Source organism: Ambystoma mexicanum, chromosome 5p (assembly GCF_040938575.1).
Source record: "Ambystoma mexicanum isolate Mex_15411 chromosome 5p, UKY_AmexF1_1, whole genome shotgun sequence".
Lineage (NCBI taxonomy): Eukaryota > Metazoa > Chordata > Amphibia > Caudata > Ambystomatidae > Ambystoma > Ambystoma mexicanum.
The window spans coordinates 373585009-373600616 of NC_090930.1; positions in this window are offsets into that span (position 1 = coordinate 373585009).

The following is a 15608-nucleotide window of genomic DNA, read 5'->3' on the forward strand; positions in this document are numbered from 1 at the left end:
ATGTCATCAATGACATTTGTGATGTCATCTTTGATCTCATGGGTGTTAGTCTTGGTATTGATTTATTTGTTTGGTTGTTAAAAAGTCTTTGAGCAGTTAGATACCGGTTGGCGTATTCTAACTGTTTATAGGTTTGTAATTGAAGTTTTGTTAATGTTTAAGTACAGATTAGTTATTAAATTTTGGTTTTAAGAAGATTAAGGGGGTAATTCATAGAATTCAGTGCACAAGTGGCGCACACGGCTGGCACACAGTGTGCACGTGCAACGTTTTGCGCCAGCCGCGTGCGCTAAAATCCATTTCCGCGCACAGCATATTCATGGATTTTAACATCCAAAACCAGCCGTGGCGCAGAGTGGCGCAGCGCCAGTTACGCCCCAACCCTTCCCCGTGTGCCATGTACAGCGCACAAATCCTGTACATGGCGCACAGGCACACAACCATGAAAACGCCTGTAAAACTCCCCGCGCACCCCTCCAAATACACGTACCGCACTGCGCGGGTAGTCTCACATGCGATTGGGCCTGTGCGAGCGGGGTACGTGGATTACTGGGGTGCACGGGAAGTTTCACACGTGATTAGCCCTGTGCGTGCGGTGTACGTGGATTACTGGGGTACGCGGGAAGTTTCACATGCAATTGGGCCTGTGCGAGTGGGGTATGTGGATTACTGGGGTGCACAGGAAATTTCACACGCGATTGGCCCTGTGCATGCGGGGTACGTGAATTACTGGGGTGCGTGGGATGTTTCACACGTGATTGGCCCTGTGCGTGCGGGGCATGTGGATTACTGGGGTGCGTGGGAAGTTTCACAAGTGGCAGGCCCTGTGCGTGCAGGCTATGTGGATTATTGGGGTGCGCGGGAAGTTTCACAGGCGATTGGCCCTGTGCGTGCGGGGTACGTGGATTACTGGGGTGCACAGGAAGTTTCACACGCGATTGGCCCTGTGCGAGCGGGTTACATGGATTACTGGGGTGCGTGGGAAGTTTCACATGCGATTGGCCCTGTGTGTGCGGGGTACGTGGATTACTGGGGTGTGCGGGAAGTTTCACACGCGATTGGCCCTGTGCGTGCGGGGTATGTGGATTTGGGGGGTGCGCGAGAAGTTTCACACGCCATTGGCCCTGTTCGTGTGGGGTACGTGTATAACTGGGGTTTGCAGGAAGTTGCACACGCGATTGGCCCTGTGCAAGCGGGGTACATGTATTACTGGGGTTCACGGGAAGTTTCACACGCGATTGGCCCTGTGCGAGCGGGGTACTGTATTACTGGGGTTTGCGGGAAGTGTCACACGCGATTGGGCCTGTGCGAGCAGGGTACGTGTATTTCAGGGGTGCATGTGAAGTTTGACACGTGATTTTGAGGTCAGAGCGGGGTACTTGTATTTCGGGGGTGCATGTGAAGTTTCACACGTGATTTTGCTATCAGAGCGGGGTATGTGTATTTTGGGGGTGCGCGTGAAGTTTCACATGCGATTTTGCTGTCAGAGCGGGGTACGTGTATTTCGGGGTTGCACGTGAAGTTTCACATGCGATTTTGCTCTCAGAGTGGGGTTTGTGTATCCAGTGTGGTGCGCGGGGAGTCCTACATGTGAATTCGTAGTGTGGGTCCTCCCAGGTGTCCCCTTTACCCCCTCCACGGCCCCTGCAGGCAGCCCACACCACAGGGGACTACCCTGCACCCCTGGTCATGTCCCGCAGGCAGCCCATCCACCATGGGCATTCCCCCCAGCCAAGCCACATGTCACGTTACAATATGATCACCAACTCATGTCCCCCAGCTCCCCCACCCCCCAGCAGACAGGGGCACCTGCCAGCAGGCCCCCACTCATGTCCCACTCATGACCCCCTGCACCCCACCCACCAGCAGTGAGGGGCACCTGCCAGCAGGCCCCCACGCATGTCCCACTCATGTCCCCCTGTACCCCCACCCCCCAGCAGTGAGGGGCACCTGCCAGCAGACCCCGACTCATGTCCCACTCATGTCACCCTGCACCCCCACACCCCAGCAGTGAGGGGCACCTGCCAGCAGGCCCCCACTCATGTCCCACTCATGTCCCCCTGCACCCCCGCCCCCCAGCAGTGAGGGGCACCTACCAGCAGGCCCCCACTCATGTCCCACTCATGTCCCCCAACACCTCCACCCCCCAGCAGTGAGGGGCACCTGCCAGCAGGTCCCCACTCATGTCCCCCTGCACCCCCACCCCCCCAGCAGTGAGGGGCACCTGCCAGCAGGCCCCCACTCATGTCCCATTCATGTCCCCCTGCACCCCCACCCCCCAGCAGTGAGGGGCACCTGCCAGCAGGCGCCCACTCATATCCCACTCATGTCCCCCTGCACCCCCACCCCCAGCAGTGAGGAGCACCTGCCAGCAGGCCCCACTCATGTCCCCCAGCACCCCCACCCCCCAGCAGTGAGGGGCACCTGCCAGCAGGCCCCCACTCATGTCCCCCTGCACCCCACCCCCCAGCAGCAAGGGGCACCTGTCAGCAGGCCCCCACTCATGTCCCACTCATATCCCCCTGCACCCCCACCCCCCAGCAGTGAGGGGCACCTGCCAGCAGGCCCCCACTCATGTCCCACTCATGTCCCCCAGCACCCCCACCCCCCAGCAGTGAGGGGTACCTGCCAGCAGGCCCCCACTCATGGCCCCCTGCACCCCCACCCCCCAGCAGTGAGGGGCACCTGCTAGCAGGCCCCCACTCATGTCCCACTCATGTCCCCCTGCACCCCCACCCCCCAGCAGTGAGGGGCACCTGCCAGCAGGCCCCCACACATGTCCCACTCATGTCCTCCTGTACCCCCACCCCCCAGCAGTGAGGGGCACCTGCCAGCAGGCCCCCACTCATGTCCCACTCATGTCACCCTGCACCCCCACACCCCAGCAGTGAGGGGCACCTGCCAGCAGGCCCCCACACATGTCCCGCTCATGTCCCCCTGCACCCACACCCCCACAGCAGTGAGGGGCACCTGCCAGCAGGCCCCCACTCATGTCCCACTCATGTCCCCCTGCACCCCCACCCCCTAGCAGTGAGGGGCACATGCCAGCAGGCCCCCACTCATGTCCCCCAGCACCCCCACCCCCCAGCAGTGACGGGCACCTGCCAGCAGGCCCCCACTCATGTCCCCGAGCACTCCCACCCCCCAACAGTGAGGGGCACCTGCCAGCAGGCCCCCACTCATGTCCCCCTGCACCCCCAGCCCCCAGCAGTGAGGGGCACCTGCCAGCAGGCCCCCACTCATGTCCCACTCATGTCCCCCAGCACCCCCACACCCCAGCAGTGAGGGGCACCTGCCAGCAGGCCCCCACACATGTCCCGCTCATGTCCCCCTGCACCCATACCCCCCCAGCAGTGAGGGGCACCTGCCAGCAGGCCCCCACTCATGTCCCACTCATGTCCCCCTGCACCCCCACCCCCCAGCAGTGAGGAGCACCTGCCAGCAGGCCCCACTCATGTCCCCCAGCACCCCCACCCCCCTGCAGAGAGGGGCACCTGCCAGCAGGCCCCCACTCATGTCCCCCTGCACCCCACCCCCCAGCAGCAAGGGGCACCTGCCAGCAGGCCCCCACTCATGTCCCACTCATATCCCCCTGCACCCCCACCCCCCAGCAGTGAGGGGCACCTGCCAGCAGGCCCCCACTCATGTCCCACTCATGTCCCCCAGCACCCCCACCCCCCAGCAGTGAGGGGCACCTGCCAGCAGGCCCCCACTCATGACACCCTGCACCCCCACCCCCAGGCAGTGAGGGGCACCTGCTAGCAGGCCCCCACCCATGTCCCACTCATGTCCCCCTGCAGCCCCACCCCCCAGCAGTGAGGGGCACCTGCCAGCAGACCCCCACACATGTCCCACTCATGTCCCCCTGCACCCCACCCCCTAGCAGTGAGGGGAACCTGCCAGCAGGTCCCCACTCATGTCCCACTCATGTCCCCCTGCACCCCCACCCCCAGCAGTGAAGGGCACCTGCCAGCAGGCCCCCACTCAGGTCCCACTCATGTCCCACTGCACCCCACCCCCCAGCAGTGAGGGGCACCTGCCAGCAGGACCCCACTCATTTCCTGTCCCAACATGTCAACATGACCCACAATCATGGCCCTCATGGCCACCAAAATCCCACGGCACGCCACCCCTGCCCAAATAACCAACCAAGCATAACATACACCCCACATTGAAATGCCCATTACATGAAACAACCTAAATGGCATGTATGTACATCAACACATGTCCGTCACACACACACAATGGGTGCCAGTAAATGTGAAAACCCACATCGTGACATGCATGAAACCAATGAGAGAATACCACACATTGAAGTACGGGAACAAATGTATTGAACAAAAATGTGGTGAAAGAAAGTCAAATACCAAACAATGGACATAAGGAAAACAATGCAGAATGTCACATAATGATAAAAAAAGGAAATCAGAATCCAAAATATATGAAATCAAAAATGTCTCCAAAGTCTCCTTCCAACAAAGCAAATCCAAACAGAAATCCAAAAGTAAAATCCATTGCTCCATGGAAAAATCAAAAAAGAAAATGCCGACAAATCCACACTCCAACTATTTACAAGGATGAAATCCTGGGTCCATGAGCCCAACTTTCCAAATGAAACCTACAAAAATACACTAAATAATGAAGAACTATATACAAAAATGTGGGGTATTGTCCAAGCACCCCCAAAAAAAAAATGAAAACCAAAATGAAACCTAACTCTAACTAACTATTTACAATGGCAGCGGGATAGTCCGACGGCTCACTTTTGGATGTCCCGGGCCAGGGCATCATCGAACTCCCGCTCAATGTCCTGGAGGCGGTCCTCTTCCATGGCCCCGAGGGTTCGCAGGGACGATGACATGTTGGCCTCCAACTCCCTGCGAATTGCCTCGAGGCACTCGGCCCGCCTCAGTGCCATCCGCATGGAGTTCTGCGCCCTGACCATTGTGAGATGTGCCTCTTCTGCCAGCTGCCGCTTTGCATCTATGGTGTGGCCCAACCGCTGCCACACGGAAGACACTTACAATCCAGGGTCCTTCTGCCCCCTGGCCGATGCCTGCCCCTCCGATGTTGAAGGCCCCGAGCCATCATTGCTCCCACCATGTTGCTGCTGCTGCTGTGCCTGTGCCTGCGCCCTGGCTCTTGCTGGCTGCACGTCCTCCTCCAGCTGTGGTGCAGTTGTCGTAGTGGCCACCACTGCAGGACATCCGACTCCCCACTGTGGCAGGGATGTGTCCTCCACCAGCCTGGCCGCTGGGTAAGAGGCAGCTCCACAGGGTACCCAGGTGATACATGGGTAGGAAGATGGCATGGAGGATGACTGGTGCGAAGGGGGTTCAGGTCAGGAGGGGGTCGCAAGAAGGTCCAGTACACAGAGGAATCCAGCACAGGTGACCCGTCCGAGTAGGTCAACACGGTCAAAGAGGCATCCGAGATGACATGCAGTGTCTTCACGAAAAGATCGCAGGTCACTTCGCATCCCCCGTTGACGCAACGCTATCCCAGCCAGGACAGGCTCAACACAGTCCCGGATAGCCACATCTGCAGGGAGAGGAAGGCCAGTTGTTGTGTGCCCATCCCCTCCCTGAAAACGGGTCTGGACGTAGGCATCCCTGCTGGTGCCGGCTGATGCTGTCACAGGATCAGGGACAGGATTACAAACAGGCACCTCCGCGGCGGCCTGTGCTGCCTCCTGTCCCTGCACCATTGGCACCAGTGGAATCCCCACCTCCAGACCATGTGTGTGTCCCTTCCACGGCCTCCTCCTCCTCCAAACCCCCCACCAACCTGGATGACTCCATGCCATCTTCCTCCGTCGGACCCTGTGGGGTCTCAGCTGCCCCTTCTGCTGCTGAGGAGTCCATCTCCAACCTCCGCCTCTTGGACCTACCCTCGACACGGCACCAGACTCCTCACTCACCGAAGAGATGACAATCTGGGAGGGGAGCCGGGCCTTGTGTCTCTGGCTGGTGGTGCGATCCCTGCCGCTTTGCTCCACAGCACCCTCTCCGCCTTCTTCATCAGTTGTGCTGCAGACAGGGAGAGATGGAACACAGGCATCAGGGCACTGTACAATGGACTGATACACACATGACAGTTGTACATGAGTGGCAGTGTCAAACTTCAGACATGGCATCACACTCCCTAACACACATGTCATTTCTACTCACACACATGAGCAATTCCACAGCAATATTGCACCAGGCAGCACCATCCATACACATACAACGGCATCAGCATCCGAAGGTGAGCCTGACGTCACATGAAACACGGGGAGTACACAACACATGCACACACACCAACACACTTGCATGCATGTGTGCAAGTCCACCAACTGTCAGAGTGATGAGATTGCCATCCATGTCACATCTGGCATTCAGCCTTCTACATGTCAGTGCCACATGCATCCATGTTGCATCACGGGTTGCACACTTGTCAAATACACACATATGCACATGAACACAGTGCAGATACATGCAGCTGGAACCAACATCCATGTGTGACACCACAACCATGCCAATGTACATACACAGTAATTCAAACATGTGTGCTCCCACATCTGCATTTGGCCTGCATGCTTATCCACACATACACCATCCATGTGTCTCACACATGAGAGGAGTCTCATGTGTCAGCCTCACGCCCCTGTACATACTCATCCATACATGGCCCTACATAAACACATGTGCAACCTGCACACTACTGGAACACCACCACATGCACAACGTCCAACCAGTATGCATGTACACTTACCGCTCGACTCCAGACGGGTCTGCCTCTCAAGGACCTGGACGTGGAGTGCTGGGCTTATGTGTTCCAGGACCCTCATTTGGTGGTCGGACAGGAGGCCCTGGCGCACCTTGGCATCCGCTTGTTAGGGATAATTCTCTGTTTAGGCTGAATTTCCTAACCTAGTGAGTCCCCCAGCAGCTTTGCTGGATTTCGGGAGTTTGTTTTTTTCCATCCTGCCAAGAGTGAGACTCGTTTCCTCCCACTCTTGGACATGTATGTGTGTAATTCCTTTGAATGTCAATGTGTTCTATGGGCTATGGGGTCTTTTACTCCATAGGGTCTCATATGTTTTTTTATGTGTGTTACACCGCACCCTGTGTGCCGTAGCACTGGGGCGTCCTAGCGGACCTCCACCATAGACTCCATACCCGGGGACTGACTACTGTCTCCCCGGGCATGTAAAGTCACCATTGGCTTTACTAGACCTAAATTTACTAACAGTACTAGTACAAACCATCTTATTGTGGACGTATAGTAGGGGTAATTCGATTACTCCTGGATCTGTTACTCGAGGGGGCACTGTCCCGTCCCCCTTCGTCGGGTTTTGGCTGGTGGCAGTGGAAACTACTTGTTATGTTCGACCCCGAACCTAACCCTATGGGATTCGTCCCATTGTTGGAGATTGATACTTTTCCTCGTTAATCTCTAACGTACCCCCGGTCTACTTATCGTAAATAAGTTTATTGGATGGTATTTTCTGCCAGAACTCGGTTTTTAAAATGGCGTCTGTGTTCGTCTCTGTGACTCCTAAACCAAAGGTTGAGCCCTTTGTTCCACTTTTGGCGGGCTCTGTACAGAGACCCTCCAAAGTGGTGCCATTCTGTCGTCTGGGTTACCACAGGGGTGTGGGAGGGGGTTTAGGCACCCTGGACCGAGTTGCCTTGCCAACTCCGGTCGCACTCTGGAGTGATTGGCCCAAGTGGTGAGCCTTCCCGCTCACCACTTAGCATGTGTTGATTGACAGCTAGGCTGAATGAATGGGGGTTTTCTGCATAAAAGCAGGGCTTTTGGGACTGGATCTTCAGAAGTCGCCACAGGACCTAAGAATCCGACGAGGGTAACGCTGAGCCGACCTGCAACGACGACACCTCCGGTGGAGCCCTGCTGAGCCGACTCACCACTTCCCGACGACAGAGGAGATCTCCCTGCCGGAGAGTCTCTTCCCCTGACTGGTGGGAACAACCAGTCCCCTTTGCTTTTTATTCACCTCAGGACGCAGTGGTCGAATTGCCCGTGCAGTGCACCTCGGCAACCAGATAGCCACTACCCCTGTACCGCGACCAAAAGGTGGTGCCTTGTGACGGAGCACTCCGCGGCTGGTCTTTTCCCTGGTGGTGCACCGGACTTCACTTTTCTTCGATGACGAGAACATCTCTACTCTCGACAAAGACCCGACGTGCATCCACCACCAAGAACAACTGCCCCCGCCGGAACTGCCCTCCACAACAAGGTGCCGTGTCCGCCTGGCTTCCCTTTCGATCGGTTCGAGTGAGGTGTCTTAATCCTCTCCTTTCCATTGGGTCGCCTCCAAGATTTTCTCATTTATTGTTCTGAACTGGTTCAATCTGCCGATAACAATTTGCTGACTGGAATGCATCTCCACTAGAGACTTTTTGGGACATATCACCTTGCCTCTCTCCGAGTGGGCCTGGCCTCTGAACTTTACGATCTATTGTGGTTCTTGCCTTCCTGCCTTGCATTTTACCCGTGAAGTATTGAACTGTGTTGATTTCGTAACCTGCCTATCTTTTTCTCTCCCGTCCTAACTAATATTCGAGTGCCATCTAGGTTGAGGTATACACCTCTGTCTGTAAATATGTGGTGCCGGTAGAATCTAGACTTGTTGAAATATTGCTAGGGGGATTGATCGTTTCTTCTTCGTAGAGTAATTGTGTTTGATTTGTTTACCGTGAAAGTGCCATATTGTTTTTAATAGACGTTTCGTTATGAATAAATACCTTAATATCCTTACACTAAGCCTCGTTGCGTGTTTGCTTGTCTTGCTGGGAAGAATTGTCCTATTTTGTATACTCCACATACTGCTCAACTCTTCTTGAGGGAAGTCTGACTGCTCAGCCACAGCTACCAAGTGAATCTGTGTGGTACAGACTGCTACCAAGTGGGTTCACCGCCAACCACCTGTAGTCCTAAATCTTTTGCAGTGGTCCCAGAAGGAACTGCACAGGTTTCCGCCTAACACCGCTGACTTCAAGAGGCGACAAGCCTTGTCGAGGGTCCTGGACCTGAAGTCCTCTCAGCGCTTCTTGACATGTTTGATGTTGTGGACTGCCACCCCTCCTTGTTGATGGCAGTCACGATGTCCATCCAGATCCTGGTCTGTCATTCATAGTAGCCGCGCGAACTTCCAAAGAGGGCATCGTACTGCCCCACTACTTGCTCCACCAGGACACCAACTTCCATGACACTGAAGCTGGTGGCCCTCTGGCTCTCTGGCTGGGGGTTGCCAGTGGTGACAGATGGTGTTGTGCCCGACATGGCAACCCCAGAGGCAGGTATGGGTGGGCAACTGGGTCCTGGGGCTGGGCTGTGGAGCAATGGTATACCAGTCGGGAGTCTTCAGTTCCAGCAGGGGTGGTCACAGCAACTTCACCCCTGGCTGACTTGCAGGCACCAAATAGCAGGGCACGTGGGCAGCAGGCAGGCAGCAGCAGATGTCAGGTGGGAGCGTGCCAGGGCTCTGTGGGGCAGTAATTCGGCCCTCTGGGCAGGAGCGTGGTCTTCTGTGTGTTGTTGTGTGGCCAACTTGATAGGGAGTGATTTGGCACGTGAAAATCTTGCACGTCTGCGTGTAATTTTGAGGAAAGGCCCTTAGCGCGTATGCCTTGTGACGTGTGCATAGTGGTTCATGGCGCGTGAAAAAACTGCACGTCTGCGTGTGAATGTGTGTAATCCGAGGAAAGGGCCTACGCATCTGTGACGTGACGCGCACGTGTGTTTCCCTCAACACGGGTGCATGTTAATCGTACATGTCCACAAACTGCACGTCCGAATGCCAGCTTGTGTAATTAGAGGAAAGGGCCTTAGCACGGACACGCGTAAGCGACGTTGTACGTGTGGGCCGGTTTAAAAGGTACGTGTAGGACCCCATTTCCTTGTACGTGCTTTTCATGGAGAGCGAGTGGGTGAATTCTGTACTTCTTGTCGGTTCACACGCGATTACTTCACAGCGTTTCAAGTTCGTACTCTATGTTACCTCTGACAGCGTTCATTTTTTTTTTGTTGGGCCTGTTTCCTCAAACAGCGTTCACTTCTTCTTTTGTCCTGTCTCCTCAGACAGCGTACTATTCTGCTTTTGGCGGGGGTGTTGCCAACGCACACATGTGCGTCTTTTTCACGTTCTTTTTCCAAGCAGACAGTGATTTGCGCATGTATTTACCAACTGTGCTTGCCCCGTGTGTTGCATACCCCTTCAGAGGTCATTGTAGGCTCAGTATAACATGCATACGCTTATTTTTGTGTTTCTGGGTGCCACAGCATAGTTTAGGTTCATTTTTCCATGCACGTGGTCTACGAGGGGTTGTGTGCACGTTATTTTTTGTTTTCGGGGTGCCTGTGCATTGCGTGACCCATCATCTTCCCCCAGGGGTCAGAGTCAGCCTTGCTAGAGCACTAGGGTACGAATTCCATCTAGTACCCTACCCCTTTCACCCCCAATTGCCCTGGACAATCGTTTACTGCTACTCCCATACGCACAACAACATCACTGCCATGGTTGGGAGGCGACCAAGCGGTAAGGGAGGCAAAGTTGGCCGACCTCCAAAACGTGGGTGTGGTAGGGGACGTGGCCATGATTTGCAGGGTGCCCCTAGACCCCCATGTGTGGAGGAGCAATCAGGGACGCCCATGACCCCCCCATGTTGTGGGAAACGTAGCTGACACCATCCGAGCTCAGCCCTTGTTGGACCAGCCCATTGTGGCACGTGAACCGGCACAGGATGACTCCCAGGCTGACTTCCAGGTCAGCAAGTCTACGCCACGTGTGGAGGTGAAAGTTGGTGTCACCAGGCCACGTGGATCTGGGGCAGCTATGTCATCTGCTGCCCCAAGTAGGCAGGGTGGGGAGGCTGCAGGGGCAGCTGCAGCTCAATCCACCGCAACTCTGAGTCTCCCAGCCGGGACAGTGTCGGTCCGGGTCCATCAAACCGACATTGCCCCTGCCAACATCACCCTGCAGCCAATGCCTGCACCAAGACCTATGGTCACTGTGCATTTGCACACTCCTAGTACCCAGTCCACCTGCGCTTCTGCCCCTACTGACCAGAGCGGTGTAAGCCACTCAGGATCCGCACCACCTTTGAAAAAGAGGAAGAAGGGTGCTCTGGCACTACAGGCTGAGACACCAGACACGGTTAGACACTCCGGCACGTCAAGGAAGCCTAGCTTTAATGACGCTGAACTTGATGCACTAGTGGCCTATGTGTCGGCACATAGCCAGGAAATGGTGGTGACTGCAGGGTGCAAGACCACACCTGGTCAACGTAAGGCACACTGGCAGACCATCGCGGACATCATTTGTGCCCTTGAATTTGTGAGGCGCTCAGCTGATGATTACTACAAGCGCTGGAATGACCTGAAACCCAGAGCAAAGAACAAGCTGGCCTCAAATCATGCTTCTACTCTGGTGACTGGCGGTGGGTCTCCACAAGAGGACAACCAACTCACTGAACATGAGTCTGTTGCTGGAACCTTCGTCACAGAGGAACAGATCCAAGGCGTGGGAGACCTACCAGATTACGATGCATTGTCCGGTGAGTGCCCATGATTGTGTGTGTAATCCATGTGTATGTTGTGTGGGTGACGGGTTCTGATTGAGTGCCAGGTGAGGGTGTGTGGACCTGAGTGGTATGGGTCACCCATGTGCTTCCTCCCAAACATTCACTGGCCTTGGATTTGGGTATGACAGTATCCCTTCTTCCCACAGTAGCCATTTAGCGCCACATTACTGCAGTTGCCCTTGAACTGTCATCTTACAACAACATTGTTCAGAATTTTTCAGTGTTCATTCAGGCTGATTGTTTCAATTCTCCCACTTTTGCAACGCATTTTTCATCCCTATTGTCACATATGTGACATGCTTCTGTCATTTATTACACCCCACATTGGCCCACGTTTGTTACCTTGTTATGTGAATGATTAGACCATTCAGGCTGATTGAGTATTGGCCTGCTCACATTGATTTTTGGTGCCTGTTTGTATGTGGTACTTGATAGTTGTTGCCTGTGATGTTTAAGTGACCAACCATTGATGTGTACATCTGCCTGCAATCACTGTATTCTTGTACACTGGATGTGTTGCAGTGAGTGGCACATGCGTATTTTGTCACGCTATGTAGCATTGTTCATCTCATCATGTCCATCTCTCATGGATGGCTGACAGTACTCATTCACTGACATATGGCTGTACTTGTCAAATGTACCATGGCTATGCTACATGACATCTGTGTGCTGGCATGTGTCAAGTATGTGTATTGGACATGTCACTCACAGGCTAATGTGTGATGCGAGTGCTACCCAGCATGCAGCAAATGTGTTGCTTTTCCATCTTGGTGTCATCAGTGTCTACTTTTTGCCTCCCCTTCCAACTCAGTGGCAGTGCATGCATGCCAGGGTTATAGTCATGTGGGACATGTGTAAATCATATACTTGATCTCTGGCTTGTCAGGCCAATGTGTGTGCTATGGTGCTAATGCCTGTTTCCATTTTTTGTGTTTCATGTTTTTGCAGGTGATGACGCACATGATGCTGTTGAGGTTGAGGAGATGGTGCAGACCCAGGAGGAATCTCAAGCATGACCGGGCACCAATGGGGGATGTGGTGTGGTGGTGGGTGAAAACCCAATCTTACTGCAGACCATACTGTCCAGGGATGCCTCTGGGTGCACCTCCCCAGACCTCTATTCAGGTGCTGAATTGGATGATGGGACTTATGTGTACCGTCGCAGGTGAGTGTTTCTGGCAGGGATTTTGTTCTGTCCAACCCACCTGCACCAGGGGTAGAACCCTCTATGGGGATGTCAGTGTTGGTAAGTCCGCCTTTGGCGGTTACGGATGCAGAGTCACACTCCACAACATCTGATCCTGTTCCTGGGTCAGCAGATCAGAGGGGGGATGCAGTCCTGCATCCTCAGGCAGTGCCAGCACAGCAAGGTGCAGATAGACTTGCCCCGAACAGGTGTGGTGCCCGCCGACGCAGTGGCCGTACGCCACCAGGCAATACTTTATGGGAAAACTCCATGTACGGTATGGCAACCCAACAGGCAGCATCAGTTGAAATGATGGCTCAGGCAATGGAGAGGGTGGCCACTTCCATTATCCCCCCTGAAAGGCAGATGGAGCAACAATAGCAGGCAACAGACTCCATTTGCTGATTACACAGGCAAGACATTTTGGCGTCCAACAGGGACCGACGGGTGGCACTGAAGACTCTGCGGGAAGCCATTTCTATAGAGTCACATGGCCACATGGACGCCCTGAGGGTAGAACTCCATAACCTCAGGGAGACTCTTGTTGAACTTAAGGCTTCCAGAAATTTGAGAACAGAACAGCAGCTGGAGCGGCTCACATGTTCACTCTCAGCTGAGCTGCAGGCAACTCAGATGGAGATCCGGGCATCATGGGAGGCCATGCGTGCGGAAATGCAGGCAACCCGTCAGGTGCTGCATGGGGATCTCCGTACTATCATCCTCCAGAATGAGACCTTCCACACCTGCATGCATTCTGCCATGGAGGACCATACCAGGGATATGCGTGGGCTGCCTCCCATATCACCACCACCTCCTGATGGAGCAGCAGAGGGTGATGAGAGCGACAGCAGCACTTCCCCCACAGTAGCATAGCCGTGCAGTCCATGAGCCCATGGAGGTGTTTTTTTTTTTGCAACATCCACACAGGTGGTTGTTGGTGTGCACCCTGTCCTCGGAACTCCTGGGTGGCCTCCCCCCCAGCCCCCACATGCTCATTTTTGATTTTTCTTTTTTTTGCAGTGTGTTGCCTTGTGTAGCTCCCGTGGGCATCCACTGTGTATTCCGGCTGGGCACATGCAGGCTTGTCCTGTGTTTGGGTTAGATGCTTGGGTTCCTGACACACACACCTCTCCTGCTTCCCGTTTCCATGGGCTTGCAATGGGTGTGACCAAGTGACAGTGACTTACACAGTGACATTGGGCTCCCATGAGCTGTGTGGGCAGTCTGTAGTCATAACTGCGTGGACATCCCTAGTGGGGTTTGTTTTTGTATTGAACACTGCATGGTGTATTGATATGTGCTTGTGCATCCATTTCTTCCGCCTTATCCGCAGGTACCTTCTTCATGTCTTCACAAGGCCGTCTCCTTTGCAGATGCAGTTCATGTTGTATGCAGTACACTGACACATTTGCCTGACAGCAACACTCTGGAGTTGGAAGGGGTTGATGTACTGGCTTATTGAGGTTGTATGACTTACATTACTTTGAGTTTGTACTGTCATATTTTGGCTATGTTTCATGCTGTGTTGCTGTATTGTGTTGCCGGTAGGTATTTGGTCATGTGTGCTGTTTGTTATTGATTACTTGGAGCATATTTTCTGTGGCCTGTTTCCATTTGGGACAGTGCACATTGTGACACGTGTGTCATGTGTTTTGCATTCCTTTGTTTGCTTTCACATTGCAGGACATGCCATGGTGTGTTGGGTGGCGGAGATGGGGAGGGGTTGGGTGACATGGCGCTATTTTCATGTTGTATTTTTCAAGGGTGTAGTCATTCATGCAGCATAAATGTGTGTCTTTTTGTGACACAGCATTGGTTGTCTTTCGGTATGGAGGAATGCACACAATGTAACACTTCCAGGTGACCAATCTCAGGCTGGTATGGTTGTGACAGTTGACTGTCCCTTATGTCATCATCATTGATTGTCATCTGGTGTGTGCCAGGGCTGTGTGCAAGTTGAAGTAATTAGCCACCAGCTGTGTACGGGCTGCCTCACCACATGCCCTTTCCCCGCCTATGTGCAGCGGCCGTGCTTGTGGTTGGGGATGTGGGGACACCACCATGTCCACCGGCAGGCCCCGGCGTGTTGCTACGTTGTGCAGGACACATGCTGCCACTATGATCCTTCACACTACTGGGGGCGCGTATAGCAGCTGCCCACCAGAGCGGTCAAGGGATCGAAAGCATGACTTGAGCCCTCCGAATGTGCACTCCACTATGGTCCGGGTTGCAATATGGGCTGTGTTGTATCTTACCTCGGGTGGTGTGGTGGGGTTCCGAATTGTGTCATCATGTGGGTGCTCAGAGGGTAGGCACTGTCCTAGGGGAGGTGATGATGGGTATCATTAGTGGGGTTGTGACATTTATACTCACCAAGCAGCCATGTATTGCCATGCCGCCCAGCTTCTAGGCCCCGGTTTAGGGTTGACATTCTGTAAATGAAATTGTCATGGGTGGACCCTGGATAGTTGGCATACACTGAGGTGATGATTCCCTTGGCATCACACACTACCTGCATGTTGATGGAATGCCAGTGCTTGCGGTTTCTGTAGATGTGCTCAGTTGCCCTGGGAGGACGTAGAGCCACATGGGTACAGACAATGGCACCTAGCGCTTTGGGGAAGTGTGCCACCCCGTAAACATCCTGGATGACAGCCTGCTTTCTGCAGGTGTTCTGGGCAGGTATATGTGCCTGCGGACTGATGGGTGTGCAGTCATGATGGCCAACACCTGGTGCAGGCAGCGTGACTGCGTGGCCTGTGACACCCCCCCACTATGGCACTTGTCTGCTGAAATGAACCAGTGGCCAAGAAGTGCAGTACATTGAGCATCTT